Source organism: Prunus avium, chromosome 1 (assembly GCF_965620075.1).
Source record: "Prunus avium chromosome 1, drPruAviu1.hap1.1, whole genome shotgun sequence".
NCBI lineage: Eukaryota > Viridiplantae > Streptophyta > Magnoliopsida > Rosales > Rosaceae > Prunus > Prunus avium.
This window is the reverse complement of record NC_142284.1, coordinates 29504527-29524370: the sequence shown is the minus strand read 5'-3', so window position 1 is coordinate 29524370 and position 19844 is coordinate 29504527. Positions and strand designations below refer to the sequence as shown.

The window sequence follows — 19844 nt, the reverse complement described above, 5'->3', positions numbered from 1 at the left end:
CACACCTATTGATTTCGGATCGAGCCCAAAACTTGGGCAACAACATAATATGGTGGGAGGAGTCATTTGGTGAGTTTTGAATGAAATCCAATCGCTAGAAGTATGGAATACACCAACCACTCCAACTAGGAACGAACTGCTGTTGAACTTGAATTGTCCAATTTCCCACACCTATTGATTTCGGATCGATCCCAAAACTTGGGCAACATCATAATATGGTGGGAGGAGTCATTTGGTGAGTTTTGAGTGAAATCCAAACGCTTGAAGAACGGAATACACCAACCACTCCAATTAGGAACGAACTGCCGTTGAACTTGAATTGTCCAATTTCGAACACCTATTGATTTCGGATCGAGCCCAAAACTTGGGCAACATCAGAATATGGTCGGAGGAGTCATTTGGTGCGTTTTGAGTGAAATCCAATCGCTAGAAGTATGGAATACACCAACTGTTGAGCCTATTCCTAACAACTAAAATGAGTTATTAAAAATAGAAACTTCAATTCTCGCAAGTGCACGAACCATTTATAGTATAGCTTATGAAATACGAGGTCGATCCCACGGAGAATGGTAACTTGGTTGCAAGTTAAACTACTTAGAATGATGGAAAAACTGAAAACAAAGAAACAAACTAACTAACAATTGGCAAGGTCTAGGACAGAATCCTAGCACCACACACGCACTCGAATGGGGGGTTTTTGTTGTTTAAATGAAAACAAGAGAATGAAATGGAAGTGCTGGAAGTAAACAATGGCAGCAATGAACAAGTTGTGAAACAATGATTGAGAAGTGTTAGAGCCTTGGAATCTACCACTAGTCTTCCTATCCAAGTTATGAATGCATAGAAATTGACTCAAGCTTCATTAACAATAGATTATCGCATACAAGCCTATGGTATCTAGGTGCAGGATGCATGATTCTCCTAAGGCATGTAATTGTGCATGGTATCTACACAACACGTGATCTCTAATATGCAACCTAAGCATGGTATCTACTTAGAATAAAGCATATAAGAGTCATTAAGTTCCTTGAGAATATGATAATCACACAAGTCCTAGAACATGGTATCTGTCCTAGTCAACCTATGGTTATTAACCCCTTGAATGATTCTTAGGCCATTCATGTGTTGCTTGTGAAAGGAGAGTAGAATTGGTGAATCTAAACCCCTTCCCAACCTGTGCTAGATGCATAAAATCCTAGTTAGCTACTCCAAGAAAACATACATCAAGCACATAATAAGCTGGAGATTAACAACTTGATAATGAAAGCAAGGAAATCAATTAACTATGAAATCATCCATAACATTGAATATTCATGACTAGGGCTTCATCCTAAGCCCTAACAAAATGGATTAGTTAAACATAATTATGAATACAGAAGATAAGAAATACATAGGTAGAATAAAGAGAATAGAAGAACTAGCTGGTGGCAGCAAGGTAGTTTCCAGGACAGCTCCCAGCTCTCCCTCCTTTGCAGCTAGCTCTCTCTCTCTCTTTGTGGTGAATCTGAATGTGTGTATGGAAGTAATGGATGAAGTGAATTGTGTCTGGGATGTGGAATGGAAGTGGTATTTATAGGGAGAAGGAAAGGGGAATTCTGAATTGAATATGACTAATGCATACAACACTTGTATTTAGATAATCAGAATTGGTTGCTGCACTAATAAATCCCACCAGCAGCCATAGGTCATCTTCATGTCAGCATGATCAAGCATCCATCCAGAAACCAATAGCTCATGCCTAGCTCACCATGACCAAGCATCCATCAGCTCATCCTCATGTCAGCATGATGTGTATTTTGATGGGCTCACGGATTGGGTTTGGCTGAATCCAAATATGACTTTAAGATATCCATTTTGAATTTCAGAATGTCTCTGATCCAACCACACAAGTATTGGCCCAATCCAAGCTCGGATGAAGAAGATAAGTCCGAAATGAACTTCTAACTCAATATCCAGTTTTTGCACGTTTTGCACCATTTTGCTTCAAAAGCAATCTCTTGCTGCCTTCAACCTATAGAACACACAAACATAGGTAAGTGACTTGAAATAAAGAGAAACTAAACAAAATTACTAAGTAACGAAGGCATGCAAATGTGTAAAATTATGAACTTATCAAATACCCCCAAACTTAGACTTTGCTAGTCCTCGAGCAAACAAAATAAAACTACAACTTAGAAAACAGAAAATAAGCAGCTAGCCTTCCAAACAATATCCTCAAAGAATCATCAAAGTATATGGTTCCAAAGAAACACAACAATCACAATCTAAGTTCCACACATGATTCAAGAGTGTGCAAAGCTTACAATGACATCCTTAAGTGTAGTGTGTGAATGCCAAATCAGAACAACACCTGCAACTCAAATAAGTACATGCGCACACACTTAAAGCACAATCAAGAATTTCGAGCCCCATAAGCTCATTATGAAATCAGCTCTCCACAGTAATACCACACATTACCAAGGATCAAAAGGACTTTACAAGGGTTGTAATGAGGCTTAGGGTAGTGGTTGAATGAAAGAGGAGACATGGAGATATAACAACATTTTGAGCACAACTAAAGCATAGGTAAAAGCATGAGAGATTACTGAACTTTGTAACAAGCAAGGAACACATACATGAGCAGATTTTCAACATAATTTCAGCACCTTCAAATGTGTTATTTGGCCTAATTTTGTGGCTCTTTACCCTAGATCACCATGATCTTTCCTTATAACACCCTAGGGCCGTGACTACATTGGTCACACTTCATTACCTCTTTTGATTAGTTAACAATACCCCAAAACTTATTTCTTTTCAACACTTGGGTTACAGCACTAATGACTCAGTTTTGCTCCAAAAACCTTGCAATCTTTATGACTCTCCTTTAAAGATAGCTTTAATTGCTCAAAGAATAGGTAAAGATAAGAAACAGAGATTTATTATGGTAGAAATGGTTTACACAAAGAAAGGCTTAACGTAGGCTCAAATGGATTGACTAGGGATGAATACATGTAGAGGGATGGTTAGAAAGGCTCAAACGATTTAAACATGGCCTAAATCACTTCCTAAGCATTGTATGGCAACAGAATGTCTCAAGAGATATTCAAATAAGTTCTAGAGCATGAAACCAAGATCATGAAATAAGCAGAATTGCATAACATCTCCAAGTAGCAAGAAATTGGACTAACTTGGCAAAGTGCTCAATAAGTGCAAGGATGGCATGCAAGACAAAGTTCACTCAGAATCACACATAGGCCTTAAACAATGACTATCAATTTCTGAAAAAACCATATTAGTATTAAATCCAAGTCTTATCATAGGTGTTTGGAAGGATAACGAAACAACACACAAAATCCTGCGTTATTAGACACTAGACACACTTAAAAATTTTAAAATTTGACAATAAAACAACATAACTGAATCCTTCCCCCCAAACTTAAATGAAACATTGTCCTCAATGTTTAGAGTATAAGAACAAGCAATGCCTCATAAATGAAAGGAAAGAAGATAAGGAAAAGACATAACCAAATGTTAGAGTTCAGAAAACAACTCCCCTTTGAAGCGATTAGGACGCAAGCAAGCTCCTTGCACGTTCTATCTTCTCCTCATCACCTTGGGTTGCCTCCCAAGAAGCGCTAAGTTTTATGTCTTCAGCCGGACGTCCAAACTTTGGTGAGCTTCAAGAGAGTGGTGGAGGCTCCTTGAGTGCTTGAGACTCAATATTGGCATCAAAGTTGGCATCAAAGTAAGGTTTCAACCGATGTCCGTTCACCTTGAAGGTGCTGCCATCCTTAATATTTTGAATCTCCACTGCGCCATGATCAAACACATTAGTAATAACAAAAGGGCCAATCCACCGAGAACGAAGCTTACCTGGGAAGAGCTTAAGGCGTGAATTGAATAAGAGAACCTTCTGCCCTTCCTCAAACGTCTTCCTAAGAATCTTCTTGTCATGATACTGCTTTGTTTTCTCCTTATAAAGCTTAGCGTTCTCATACGCCTCATGTCGCAACTCCTCCAACTCATTGAGTTGAAGCCTCCTCTTTTCACCAGCAGCTTTCATGTCAAAATTGAATGCCTTGATCGCCCAATAAGCCCTGTGCTCAAGCTCCACTGGTAAGTGACAAGGTTTACCAAAAACAAGTCTATATGGAGACATACCTATGGGGGTCTTATAAGCTGTCCTATAAGCCCACAATGCATCCTCCAAACGCATGTACCAATCCTTCCTTGTGGTGTTCACTGTCTTCTCAAGTATGTGCTTAATCTCCCTATTGCTTATCTCAACCTGCCCACTAGTTTGAGGATGGTAGGGTGTTGCCATCTTATGCTTGATTCCATACTTCTTCAAGAGTGCTGCAAAAGCTTGGTTAACAAAATGGGAGCCACCATCACTAATGATTGCTCTTGGTGTGCCAAACCTTGTAAAAATATTTCCTCTGAGAAAACTGATCACAATCTTAGCATCATTAGTTCTAGTGGCAATGGCTTCCACCCATTTGGAAACATAATCGACAGCAACTAATATATATTCAAATCCATAAGAAGTAGGAAAAGGGCCCATGAAATCAATTCCCCAAACATCAAATATATCAATGACTAAGATATTAGTGAGAGGCATCTGATTTCTAGCATGCAAATTACCCATCCGTTGGCATCTATCACATGAAGCACAAAATGTATAAGCATCCTTAAAAAGGGTAGGCCAAAAGAAACCTGATTGTAGCACTTTGTTGGCAGTCTTCTTTGCTCCAAAATGGCCTCCGCATGCATGGGAGTGACAAAACTCTAGAATGCTCTTAAAATCACCTTCAGGCACACACCTTCGAATTACTTGGTCCGGACAATGCTTGAATAGGTATGGATCATCCCAAAAGTAGTATCTTGCTTGTTTCCTAAGCTTGTCACGTTGGAATGTAGATAACCCTGTAGGGAGTTCGTTAGTGCATAAGTAGTTAACAATATCAGCAAACCAAGGCAATGGATTAAGAGAATTCAAAGCACAAATAGAGAAGAGTTGCTCATCAGGGAAGCTTTCACGCAATGGCAGTGAATCCTCCTCTTCATTAGATACATGCACCAATCTACTCAAGTGATCAGCCACCACATTCTCACTTCCTTTCTTATCTTTTATCTCCAAGTCAAACTCTTGCAACAAGAGGATCCATCTAATGAGGCGTGGCTTGGCATCCTTTTTAGCTAACAAGTATTTCAATGCTGCATGATCAGTGTAAACAATGACCTTGTTAGTAATCAAATAAGATCTGAACTTCTCTAAAGCAAATATGACAGCTAATAACTCCTTCTCTGTGGTGGAATAGTTGAGTTGGGCATCGTTGAGGGTTCTACTAGCATAGTAGATGGCATGTGGCTTCTTATCAACTCGCTGCCCCAAAACAGCTCCAACAGCATAATCTGAGGCGTCACACATCAGTTCAAAAGGCAAGCTCCAATCCGGTGGCATAATGATTGGGGCAGTTGTGAGCATCATTTTCAAAGCATTGAAAGCATTCTCACAGTTTTGATCAAACACAAAATCCATGTCCTTGGCAAGGAGATTGCACAAAGGCCTTGCAATCTTAGAAAAATCTTTAATGAAACGCCTATAGAAACCTGCATGGCCAAGGAAAGAACGTACTTCTTTGACAGAAGTAGGTGAGGGCATAGAAGCAATCAAATCAATCTTAGCTTTATCTACCTCAATTCCATTACTAGAGATGACATGACCAAGAACTATGCCTTGGTTAACCATAAAATGACATTTTTCCCAATTAAGCACAAGGTTATTTTGTTCACATCTAGCCAACACCTTAGATAAGTTATGCAAACATTGATCAAAAGAATCACCAAAGACAGAGAAGTCATCCATGAATACCTCAATAAACCTTTCTACCATGTCGGAGAAAATGCTCATCATGCACCTTTGGAAAGTGGCTGGGGCGTTGCAAAGACCAAAGGGCATCCTCCTATAAGCAAAAGTACCAAAGGGACATGTGAAGGTTGTCTTCTCTTGATCTTCTGGGGCTATGGCGATTTGGTTGTAACCTGAATATCCATCAAGGAAGCAATAGTGGCTATGGCCAGCCAATCTCTCAAGCATTTGATCAATAAATGGAAGAGGGAAGTGATCCTTGCTTGTTGCTGTGTTGAGCTTCCTATAATCAATGCAAACTCTCCAGCCCGTGGTCATCCGTGTTGGTACAAGCTCGTTTGCTTCATTCTTCACCACTGTGATACCTGATTTCTTGGGGACAACTTGTATTGGGCTCACCCATTTACTGTCAGAAATAGGGTAAATAATACCAACATCTAAAAGCTTCATTACTTCTTTCCTTACCACCTCCTTCATGTTTGGATTGAGACGTCTTTGGGCATCCCTCTTAGGCACTGCATTGTCCTCCAATAGTATCCTATGCATGCACGATGTTGGGCTTATGCCTTTGATATCTGCAATGCTCCATCCAATCGCAGTTTTGTGCTCTTTTAGAACCCTCAAAAGCTTCTTCTCATCATTTGGTTCGAGGTGTGAGGCAATGATAACAGGTAGAGTCTCACTCTCACCTAAATAAGCATATTTAAGGTGTGTTGGCAATTGCTTTAATTCCAACTCCGGTGCCTGCACAATAGAAGGTAAAACCTTATTAGTAGGTGCGGGTAAAGATTCAAATTGGTTTGCATACCTCTTTCCCACTTCTATGTAGCTATCCATGCTGCAAACAAGCTCAAGAAGTAAAGGAGAGATCACAGCCTCTAATCTGTCCACTTCTTCTTTCCTTATGCTTTGTGTGATGCATGCTTCAATAGGCTCCAAATAACTCATTGGCAGTGCTTCTTTCACCATATTATCAATTGCATCAAGCTGGAAAACTTCATGCTCATCACTTGGAAACTTGGAGGCTTCAAACACTTTGAATGCTATTGTCTCATCAAACACGTTCATAGTCAATGTACCCTTCTTCACATCAATAATTGCACCGGCAGTTGCCATGAATGGACGACCAAGAATGAGTGGTAACTGATTGTCATGAATTGGTGCTTCTTCCATTTCCAACACCAAGAAATCAGCTGGCAAAATCAGCTCTTCTACTTTCACCAAAACATCTTCTAGAATGCCCCTAGGGTACCTGATAGTTCTATCTGCCAATTGAATGCTCACAGATGTGGCTTGCAACTCACCAAGGTTAAGTTTCTCATAAACATGATATGGCATAAGGTTAATGGATGCACCAAGATCAAGCAAAGCTTTTTGAAACTTAAAATCACCAACTATACAAGGTATAGAAAATGAACCTGGATCCTTTAGCTTTGGAGGTAGCTTTCTTTGTAAGACTGCACTAACCTCTTCACTTAATGCAACCTGTTCATGCTCTTTGAATCTCCTCTTGTTAGTGCATAGATCCTTCAAAAATTTTGCATATTTTGGAATCTGAGCAATGGCATTGAGCAATGGGATGTTGATTTGCACTTTCTTGAATATTTCCATTATCTCATCCAAGCCTTGATCTTTCTTTGACTTTGATAACCTGCTGGGAAAGGGTGCAATAGGCCTAAAAGCATTAGATGAAATTGGAACTTGATTAGCATTAGATGATACCTTAGGGCCTGTGCTCTTTCCAAGAGAATTGAGGGGCTGTTTGGTGGAACCTGTGGGCTGCCCTTGTGGTGGCTGAATGATCTCCACGTTTTCTCCATCTTCTTGCTCTTCATTGGCATCTCCAACCTTATTATCAACTTGTTTACCACTTCTCAAGATGTGCACTGCTTTAACTTGCTCATGATGCCTTGGATTCACCTCCGTTTGGCTTGGAAAAGTTCCGGATGCTCTATTGCTCATGGAGGATGCAATCTGCCCAACTTGCACTTCTAGTTTGTTCACTGCATTTTGAAGATTCTGATTGGTTTGCATCTGTTGCCCCATGAACTTCTTGAACATGTCTTGCAATTCTCCCATTTGATCACCCCTTTGCTCTTGTACTTGTTGGGGAGCTTGCTGGAATTGCCTTTGTTGTATTTGAAATCCTGGGGGAGGTCCTTGAGATTGTTGCACATTTGAATTATTGCTCCACCTGAAATTAGGATGATTTCTCCACCCCGGATTGTATGTGTTTGAGTAAGGATCATTCTGAGGATTCCTTCCTTGAAGGGCATTTGCTTGCTCTAGCATGTGCTTTGCAAAAGATTGGTCTTGAACTTCCTCTTTGCTTCCTAGAGGGCCAGTCACTGCCTGTTGAAGCAAAGAACACATAACATCAAGTTTTGCATTAATCTCATTATTAGTACTTACCTCAGAGACCACAGCTTTCATAGGAGCTCCTCTTCCTTTATTGTAGCTCCATTGTTGAGAGTTGGTACTCAAAGATTCAAAGAGAGTAAAAGCCTCATCTGCTGTTTTGTTCATCAGTCCTTCTCCACTTGTTGCATCTACCATCATCCTTTCGGAATCAAGCAAACCTTCATAGAAAGATTGCATTTGCATCCAACTCTCTATATTGTGGTGTGGGCAAGAACTCATCATCTCCTTGTACCTCTCCCAGCATTCATGAAAAGCTTCTCCTTCTCTTTGTGTGAAACCAAGAATTTCCTTTCTAATCTTGTTAGTCTTTTGAGCTGGAAAGAATTTCTGCAAAAACTTATTAGAAAGCTCATCCCAAGTACGAATTGAAGCATTAGGCAAAGAGTATAACCATGACTTAGCCTTATCTTTTAAACTGAATGGGAATAGCCTCATCTTAATCTGCTCATCATCAAGTCCTTGAATTTTGATTGTAGCACATATTTCAAAGAATTGCTTAACATGCATGTAAGGATCCTCAGTGGTATTACCATAATAAGTTGGAAGAAGATGAATCATACCACTTCTAAGCTCAAACCTGTCAATTGTGAGTTGAGGATAGACGATGCACGAAGGTTGATCAGTGACTTTGGGGATGGAAAATTCACGCAGGGGTTTCCTAGGTTGGACAACAAGCGCACCACCTCCTTCATCATTATTGTTGTTGTTTGGAATCTCTGCCATCTTGCTTGAACCTTCAGATTCGTAGCTCTCAGATTCAGCACTTAAAGAACTATAATTCCTCCTCAAACCAACACGTACAGCAAAAGTTCCTGGTGAAATTGGCTCAGAATCAGATTCGGACATATATGCACACACAAGAAACCAATTAGTGCCTTCAAATGGAGATAACAACTAAAAAGAAAAACAGAATACAGAAATAAAAACCAACGAAAACAAAAACAAAAACACTCAAAGTAATCTAACTATAGCACCATCGTTACCGGTTCCCCGGCAACGGCGCCAAAAACTTGTTGAGCCTATTCCTAACAACTAAAATGAGTTATTAAAAATAGAAACTTCAATTCTCGCAAGTGCACGAACCATTTATAGTATAGCTTATGAAATACGAGGTCGATCCCACGGAGAATGGTAACTTGGTTGCAAGTTAAACTACTTAGAATGATGGAAAAACTGAAAACAAAGAAACAAACTAACTAACAATTGGCAAGGTCTAGGACAGAATCCTAGCACCACACACGCACTCGAATGGGGGGTTTTTGTTGTTTAAATGAAAACAAGAGAATGAAATGGAAGTGCTGGAAGTAAACAATGGCAGCAATGAACAAGTTGTGAAACAATGATTGAGAAGTGTTAGAGCCTTGGAATCTACCACTAGTCTTCCTATCCAAGTTATGAATGCATAGAAATTGACTCAAGCTTCATTAACAATAGATTATCGCATACAAGCCTATGGTATCTAGGTGCAGGATGCATGATTCTCCTAAGGCATGTAATTGTGCATGGTATCTACACAACACGTGATCTCTAATATGCAACCTAAGCATGGTATCTACTTAGAATAAAGCATATAAGAGTCATTAAGTTCCTTGAGAATATGATAATCACACAAGTCCTAGAACATGGTATCTGTCCTAGTCAACCTATGGTTATTAACCCCTTGAATGATTCTTAGGCCATTCATGTGTTGCTTGTGAAAGGAGAGTAGAATTGGTGAATCTAAACCCCTTCCCAACCTGTGCTAGATGCATAAAATCCTAGTTAGCTACTCCAAGAAAACATACATCAAGCACATAATAAGCTGGAGATTAACAACTTGATAATGAAAGCAAGGAAATCAATTAACTATGAAATCATCCATAACATTGAATATTCATGACTAGGGCTTCATCCTAAGCCCTAACAAAATGGATTAGTTAAACATAATTATGAATACAGAAGATAAGAAATACATAGGTAGAATAAAGAGAATAGAAGAACTAGCTGGTGGCAGCAAGGTAGTTTCCAGGACAGCTCCCAGCTCTCCCTCCTTTGCAGCTAGCTCTCTCTCTCTCTTTGTGGTGAATCTGAATGTGTGTATGGAAGTAATGGATGAAGTGAATTGTGTCTGGGATGTGGAATGGAAGTGGTATTTATAGGGAGAAGGAAAGGGGAATTCTGAATTGAATATGACTAATGCATACAACACTTGTATTTAGATAATCAGAATTGGTTGCTGCACTAATAAATCCCACCAGCAGCCATAGGTCATCTTCATGTCAGCATGATCAAGCATCCATCCAGAAACCAATAGCTCATGCCTAGCTCACCATGACCAAGCATCCATCAGCTCATCCTCATGTCAGCATGATGTGTATTTTGATGGGCTCACGGATTGGGTTTGGCTGAATCCAAATATGACTTTAAGATATCCATTTTGAATTTCAGAATGTCTCTGATCCAACCACACAAGTATTGGCCCAATCCAAGCTCGGATGAAGAAGATAAGTCCGAAATGAACTTCTAACTCAATATCCAGTTTTTGCACGTTTTGCACCATTTTGCTTCAAAAGCAATCTCTTGCTGCCTTCAACCTATAGAACACACAAACATAGGTAAGTGACTTGAAATAAAGAGAAACTAAACAAAATTACTAAGTAACGAAGGCATGCAAATGTGTAAAATTATGAACTTATCACCAACCACTCCAATTAGGAACGAACTGCCGTTGAACTTGAATTGTCCAATTTGGAACACCTATTGATTTCGGATCGAGCCCAAAACTTGGGCAAAATCATAATATGGTGGGAGGAGTCATTTGGTGAGTTTTGAGTGAAATCCAATTGCTAGAAGTATGGAATACACCAACCACTCCAATTAGGAACGAACTGCCGTTGAACTTGAATTGTCCAATTTCTCACACCTATTGATTTCGGATCGAGCCCAAAACTTGGGCAACATCATAATATGGTGGGGGGAGTCATTTGGGAGTTTTGAGTGAAATCCAATCGCTAGAAGTATGGAATACACCAACCACTCCAATTAGGAACGAACTGCCGTTGAACTTGAATTGTCCAATTTGGAACACCTATTGATTTCGGATCGAGCCCAAGACTTGGGCAACAACATAATATGGGGGGAGGAGTCATTTGGTGAGTTTTGAGTGAAATCCAAACGCTTGAAGTACGGAATACACCAACCACTCCAATTAGGAACGAACTGCCGTTGAACTTGAATTGTCCAATTTCTCACACCTATTGGTTTCGGATCGAGCCCAAAACTTGGGCAACATCATAATATGGTGGGAGGAGTCATTTGGTGCGTTTTGAGTGAAATTCAATTGCTAGAAGTATGGAATACACCAACCACTCCAATTAGGAACGAACTGCCGTTGAACTTGAATTGTCCAATTTCTCACACCTATTGATTTCGGATCAAGCCCAAAACTTGGGCAACATCATAATATGGTGGGAGGAGTAATTTGGTGAGTTTTGAGTGAAATCCAATCGCTAGAAGTATGGAATACACCAACCACTCCAATTAGGAACGAACTGCCGTTCAACTTGAATTGTCCAATTTGGAACACCTATTGATTTCGGATCGAGCCCAAAACTTGGGCAACATCATAATATGTTGGGAGGAGTCATTTGGTGAGTTTTGAGTGAAATCCAATTGCTAGAACTATGGAATACACCAACCACTCCAATTAGGAACGAACTGCCGTTGAACTTGAATTGTCCAATTTGGAACACCTATTGATTTCGGATCGAGCCCAAAACTTGGGCAACATCATAATATTGTGGGAGGAGTCATTTGGTGAGTTTTGAGAGAAATCCAATCGCAAGAAGTATGGAATACACCAACCACTCCAATTAGGAGCGAACTGCCGTTGAACTTGAATTGTCCAATTTGGAACACCTATTGATTTCGGATCGAGCCCAAAACTTGGGCAATGTCATAATATGGTGGGAGGAGTCATTTGGTGAGTTTTTAGTGAAATCCAATCGCTAGAAGTATGGAATACACCAACCACTCCAATTAGGAACGAACTGCCGTTGAACTTGAATTGTCCAATTTCTCACACCTATTGATTTCGGATCAAGCCCAAAACTTGGGCAACATCATAATATGGTGGGAGGAGTAATTTGGTGAGTTTTGAGTGAAATCCAATCGCTAGAAGTATGGAATACACCAACCACTCCAATTAGGAACGAACTGCCGTTCAACTTGAATTGTCCAATTTGGAACACCTATTGATTTCGGATCGAGCCCAAAACTTGGGCAACATCATAATATGTTGGGAGGAGTCATTTGGTGAGTTTTGAGTGAAATCCAATCGCTAGAACTATGGAATACACCAACCACTCCAATTAGGAACGAACTGCCGTTGAACTTGAATTGTCCAATTTGGAACACCTATTGATTTCGGATCGAGCCCAAAACTTGGGCAACATCATAATATTGTGGGAGGAGTCATTTGGTGAGTTTTGAGAGAAATCCAATCGCAAGAAGTATGGAATACACCAACCACTCCAATTAGGAGCGAACTGCCGTTGAACTTGAATTGTCCAATTTGGAACACCTATTGATTTCGGATCGAGCCCAAAACTTGGGCAATGTCATAATATGGTGGGAGGAGTCATTTGGTGAGTTTTTAGTGAAATCCAATCGCTAGAAGTATGGAATTCACCAACCACTCCAATTAGGAACGAACTGCCGTTGAACTTGAATTGTGCAATTTTGAACACCTATTGATTTCGGATCGAGCCCAAAACTTGGGCAACATCATAATATGGTGGGAGGAGTCATTTGATGAGTTTTGAGAGAAATCCAATCGCTAGAAGTATGGAATACACCAACCACTCCAATTAGGAACGAACTGCCGTTGAACTTGAATTGTCCAATTTCTCACACCTATTGATTTCGGATCGAGCCCAAAACTTGGGCAACATCATAATATGGTGGGAGGAGTCATTTGGTGCGTTTTGAGTGAAATCCAATCGCTAGAAGTATGGAATACACCAACCACTCCAATTAGGAACGAACTGCCGTTGAACTTGAATTGTCCAATTTCTCACACCTATTGATTTCGGATCGAGCCCAAAACTTGGGGAACATCATAATATGGTGGGAGGAGTAATTTGGTGAGTTTTGAGTGAAATCCAATCGCTAGAAGTATGGAATACACCAACCACTCCAATTAGGAACGAACTGCCGTTGAACTTGAATTGTCCAATTTCTCACACCTATTGATTTGGGATCGAGCCCAAAACTTGGGCAACATGATAATATGGTGGGAGGAGTCATTTGGTGAGTTTTGAGTGAAATCCAATTGCTAGAAGTATGGAATACACCAACCACTCCAATTATGAACGAACTGCCATTGAACTTGAATTGTCCAATTTCTCACACCTTCTGATTTCGGATCGAGCCCAAAACTTGGGCAACATGATAATATGGTGGGAGGAGTCATTTGGTGAGTTTTGAGTGAAATCCAATTGCTAGAAGTATGGAATACACCAACCACTCCAGTTAGGAACGAACTGAGGTTGAACTTGAATTGCCCAATTTGGAACACCTATTGACTTCGGATCGAGCCCAAAACTTGGGCAACATCATAATATGGTGGGAGGAGTCATTTGGTGTGTTTTGAGTGAAATCCAATCGCTAGAAGTATGGAATACACCAACCACTCCAATTACGAACGAACTGCCATTGAACTTGTATTGTCCAATTTCTCACACCTACTGAATTCAGATCGAGCCCAAAACTTGGGCAACAAGATAAGATGGTGGGAGGAGTCATTTGGTGATTTTTGAGTGAAATCCAATCGCAAGAACTATGGAATACACCAACCACTCCAATTAGGAACGAACTGCGATTGAACTTGAATTGCCCAATTTGGAACACCTATTGATTTCGGATCGAGCCCAAAACTTGGGCAACATCATAATATGGTGGGAGGAGTCATTTGGTGAGTTTTGAGTGAAATCCAATTGCTAGAAGTATGGAATACACCAACCACTCCAATTATGAACGAACTGCCATTGAACTTGAATTGTGCAATTTTGAACACCTATTGATTTCGGATCGAGCCCAAAACTTGGGCAACATGATAATGTGGTGGGAGGAGTCATTTGGTTCGTTTTGAGTGAAATCCAATCGCTAGAAGTATGGAATAAACTAACCACTCCAATTAGGAACGAACTGCCGTTGAACTTGAATTGTCCAATGTGGAACACCTATGAATTTCGGATCGAGCCCAAAACTTGGCCAACATCATAATATGTTGGGAGGAGTCATTTCGTGAGTTTTGAGTGAAATCCAATCGATAGAAGTATGGAATTCACCAACCACTCCAATTAGGAACGAACAGACGTTGAACTTGAATTGTCCAATTTGGAACACCTATTGATTTCGGTTCGAGCCCAAAACTTGGGCAACAAGATAATATGGTGGGAGGAGTCATTTGGTGAGTTTTGAGTGAAATCCAATCGCTAGAAGTATGGAATAAACTAACCACTCCAATTAGGAACGAACTGCCGTTGAACTTGAATTGTCCAATTTGGAACACCTATGGATTTCGGATCGAGCCCAAAATTGGGTAACATCATAATATGGTGGGAGTATTCATTTGGTGAGTTTTGATAGAAATCCAATCGCTAGACGTATGGAATACACCAAACACACCAGTTAGGAACGAACTGCCGTTGAACTTGAATTGTCCAATTTCTCACACCTCTTGATTTCAGATCAAGCCCAAAACTTGGGCAACATCACAATATGGTGGGAGGAGTCATTTGCAGAGTTTTGAGTGAAATCCAATCGCTATACGTATGGAATCAACTAACCACTCCAATTAGGAACGAACTGCCGTTGAACTTGAATTGTCCAATTTGGAACACCTACGAATTTCGGATTGAGCCCAAAGTTGGGTAACATCATAATATGGTGGGAGTAGTCATTTGGTGAGTTTTGAGTGAAATCCAATCGCTAGAAGTATGGAATACACCAAACACTCCAATTAGGAACGAACTGCCGTTGAACTTGAATTGTCCAATTTCTCACACCTCTTGATTTCAGATCGAGCCCAAAACTTGGGCAACATCATAATATGATGGGAGGAGTCATTTGGTGATTTTTGAGTGAAATCCAAACGCTAGAAGTATGGAATACACCAACCACTCCAATTAGGAACGAACTGCCGTTGAACTTGAATTGTCCAATTTCTCACACCTATTGATTTCGGATCGAGCCCAAAACTTGGGTAACATCACAATATGGTGGGAGTAGTCATTTGGTGAGTTTTGAGTGAAATCCAATCGCTAGAAGTATGGAATACACCAACCACTCCAATTAGGAACGAACTTCCGTTGAACTTGAATTGTCCAATTTCTCACACCTCTTGATTTCATATCGAGCCCAAAACTTGGGCAACATCGTAATGTGGTGGGAGGAGTCATTTGGTGAGTTTTGAGTGAAATCCAATCGCTAGAAGTATGGAATACACCAACCACTCCAATTAGGAACGAACTGCCGTTGAACTTCAATTGTCCAATTTGGAACACCTATGGATTTCGGATCGAGCCCAAAACTTGGGTAACATCATAATATGGTGGGAGCAGTCATTTGGTGAGTTTTGAGTGAAATCCAATCGCTAGAAGTATGGAATACACCAACCACTCCAATTAGGAACGAACTGCCGTTGAACTTGAATTGTCCAATTTCTCATACCTATTGATTTCGGATCGAACCCAAAACTTGGGCAATATCATAATAAGGTGGGAGGAGTCATTTGGTGAGTTTTGAGTGCAATCCATTAGGTAGAAGTATGGAATACACCAAACACTTCAAGTTGTAACGAACTGCCGTTGAACTTGAATTGTCGAATTTCTCACACCTATTGATTTCGGATGGAGCCCTAAACTTGGGCAACATCATAATGTGGTGGGAGGAGTCATTTGGTGAGTTTTGAGTGAAATCCAATCGCTAGAAGTGTGGAATACACCAACCACTCCAATTAGGAACGAACTGCCGTTGAACTTGAATAGTCCAATTTCTCACACCTATTGATTTCGGATCGAACCCAAAACTTGGGCAATATCATAATAAGGTGGGAGGAGTCATTTGGTGAGTTTTGAGTGCAATCCATTAGGTAGAAGTATGGAATACACCAACCACTTCATTTTGTAACGAACTGCCGTTGAACTTAAATTGTCCAATTTCTCACACCTATTGATTTCGGATGGAGCCCCAAACTTGGGCAACATCATAATGTGGTGGGAGGAGTCATTTGGTGAGTTTTGAGTGAAATCCAATCGCTAGAAGTATGGAATACACCAACCACTCCAATTAGGAACGAACTGCCGTTGAACTTGAATTGTCCAATTTCTCATACCTATTGATTTCGGATCGAACCCAAAACTTGGGCAATATCATAATAAGGTGGGAGGAGTCATTTGGTGAGTTTTGAGTGCAATCCATTAGGTAGAAGTATGGAATACACCAACCACTTCAATTTGTAACGAACTGCCGTTGAACTTGAATTGTCCAATTTCTCACACCTATTGATTTCGGATGGAGCCCCAAACTTGGGCAACATCATAATGTGGTGGGAGGAGTCATTTGGTGAGTTTTGAGTGAAATCCAATCGCTAGAAGTATGGAATACACCAACCACTCCAATTAGGAACGAACTGCCGTTGAACTTGAATTGTCCAATTCCTTTCCCCTATTGATTTCGGATCGAGTCCAAAACTTGGGCAACATCATAATACGGTGGGAGGAGTCATTTGGAGAGTTTTGAGTGAAATCCAATCGCTAGAAGTACGGAATACACCAACCACTCCAATTAGGAACGAACTGCCGTTGAACTTGAATTGTCCAATTTCTCACACTTATTGATTTCGGATCGGGCCCAAAACTTGGGCAACTTCAAAATATGGTGGGATGAGTCATTTGGTGAGTTTTGAGTGAAATCCAATCGCTAGAAGTATGGAATACACCAACCACTCCAATTAGGAACGAACTGCCGTTGAACTTGAATTGTCCAATTTCTCACAAATATTGATTTCGAATCGAGCTCCAAACTTGGGCAACATCATAATATGGTGGGAGGAGTCATTTGGTGAGTTTTGAGTGAAATCCAATCGCTTGAAGTATGGAATACACCAATGATCGGTGCATATTTACATATCATTTTGTACCCTTCTAGCTTATGATTTGGTTATGTTTTTGAGTTAAACTTGTGCTTTTAATCCTTTTTGTGTTTATCTTTCAGTTCATTGAGCTTTAGGTAATAATGAGGGCTTTGGATAGTAAATGATGCAATCCATGCATGTTAGGGCCTAATTTGGATGAATGGATGAAGAGCTTAAAGACAAACTCAATTTTGGCTACAGTCCCCTGCCAGCTCAGTTTCGTAGGTCATATTGTAAGCTTTGTTTCAGCAACCTACATAGCTCGGATGAGGCCACATTCTTCATGAAAGTTGTTCCAATGGGTGTGTACTATAACATATCCAAAATTCAGCCCCATTGGACAAATATGGAGTCTGTTACCTAGCAAACACAGAGCCATGCTCAGGATGGATTTTATCAGCGCGCAAAATGAGTTAGCAATTTGTTTTGGCCTTAACTTCCTCCTCCGACCTTGGATTGGCCCAAATGATATATGGCTGGAAAGAAGACATTCTGAACTTCAAGTTTGAGTGCTTAAAGTCTTAATTTGCTTAAGGAAAGCCCAATTCGTAAGCCCTTGAAGTTGCTGGTCATGCTGACCTCAGGATGAGCTATTATTTCTGGTTGGAAGCTTGGTCATGGTGACATGAAGATGAGCTAGGGCTGCTGGTGGGATTTATTAGTGAAGTGCATCAACCATTTCAGATTTTATAATGGAAGTGTTGTATGCATTAGTGAAGTGCATCAACCATTTCAGATTTTATAAAACAAGTGTTGTATGCATTAGCCATACTTAATTCAGATTTTCAGCTTCCTTAGGCCTATATATAGTGAGGTTTCCCAAGCTTGTAAACACACCCCAAGGGGGGGAGCTCTCAAACACTTCTCTAGAGCTCCCTTCCCTTCTCTCCCTCAAATTCTCTTAGTTTCTCTTTCTAGTTTTCAATTGTTGTAATGAAATCTTTTGTGTTGAAATTCTCCTTAAGTTTTTTCTTAGTTCCACTTTACTTTTCATTATGTAAATTATTGGAGTTTAGCAAGTAAACTTGGTTTTTCTTAAAATTTTAAGAAAAACTTGGCACAGTAGAGACGCTTCTGCAAGTCCGCCACCATAGCCTTCAAGGAAGCTATTTCCTCGCTCATCGCGGCACACTCCCTTGTCCTCGCCAGTAATCGCATGCCCAAATTGGTAGCGGAGACCGCGTGGAGCACAGTTAAATTGTGGGACTCCTCTACCGCTGCCTTATCAGACCTCTGTGCCACATGCAGATGATCTGTCGGAGTGAGCTTGCTGCTAATCATGCCTCCTAGCAGCACTGCTCTGTTCGACAGTGCCTCAGAAAAGTTCGGTATTACCTCAGCAAAGTTTGAGGCCGTGCCGTGATGATATGAAGAGTTTGGAAAGACAGTGTTTGGAGGAGCCCTTGTCTGGGCATTCGGTGGTGCAAGTGAGAGCTCAAGGTTGAGATCATCAAGGTGAGTGCATGAGGATGCCATTTTTTTTTCTGTTTCTGGATTTTTTGATGTTTTTCCTTGAGTTGCAGGAAGAAATGCTGGGTATCATCCGCTTGCAGAGGTGTGGTTTAAATAGACATATGCTGATGAGAGAGAGCCAACACCATTTCAGATTTCCCAGGCATGCTCGACCTAATCGCTTCAAGGGGGAGCACCTTTACTTTTACTTTACTTTTTTCCGTGTTTTCTGGTGTTTAATGTTTTTGCCCGTTACTTTCATTTTCTAGAGCTTTGTGTTTTTGCCTTTCCCTTTCGGCTATCATCTTTATTTTATTTTAGTTAGGGAACTGTGCTTCCATTTCCGTTTGTCGTCTTCGTTTGATTTAAGTTTGGAAAGTGTGCTTTCTTTTCCGTTTTCTTTTTCCTTTTGCAAATTTACTCTTTTATTTCCAAAACAAAATAAAGACAAAAACAACCAAAAAAAATAAAATAAAATAAAATAAAAACATCAATAATGCAGTAGAAGTCATTTCTTCTCAGTGCTTGGTGTCTCGACCATTGGAGCTTTGAGTTTGGCCCTCTGGCTGTCCTCTTCCGGGGCTTCACGCACAGCTTCTTGGGGCTCATCACTTGAGCTCCCAAAGATCGCAATCTTAGCTTGAGCGTAACTACTCTCACGATCTGCTTGTTTGCGTTTACCCGGTCTGTCTAGGTCCTCCAGCTGCTTTCGCATGTCGCGAGAATACAACTCTACCATCTTTGATAGGTTTTTATTCTCGTCCCGCAATACTTCTAGCTGGTGTCGATTCACCTCCACTATCCTTGACCTTTCCCTTTTCAAGCTTTTTATAGCACTCTGACAATCTTCAACCATACTTCGCTCCGCCGCCAACTGAGCTTTGAGCACCTCTACCTCATGGGACTTCGCAAGTAGGCGATGACCCAAACTTGCGACTGTTG

At 40.5% G+C, this 19844-nt stretch overlaps 1 non-coding gene across 1 annotated transcript; it reads left to right on the top strand.

Annotated features, from left to right (window-relative positions):
- Window positions 1–8465: 8465 nt before the first annotated feature.
- Window positions 8466–8572, top strand: LOC148297683 (small nucleolar RNA R71). Its single transcript, XR_015833291.1, has one exon. It is a non-coding gene; the product is annotated as a small nucleolar RNA R71 (small nucleolar RNA).
- Window positions 8573–19844: the final 11272 nt, after the last annotated feature.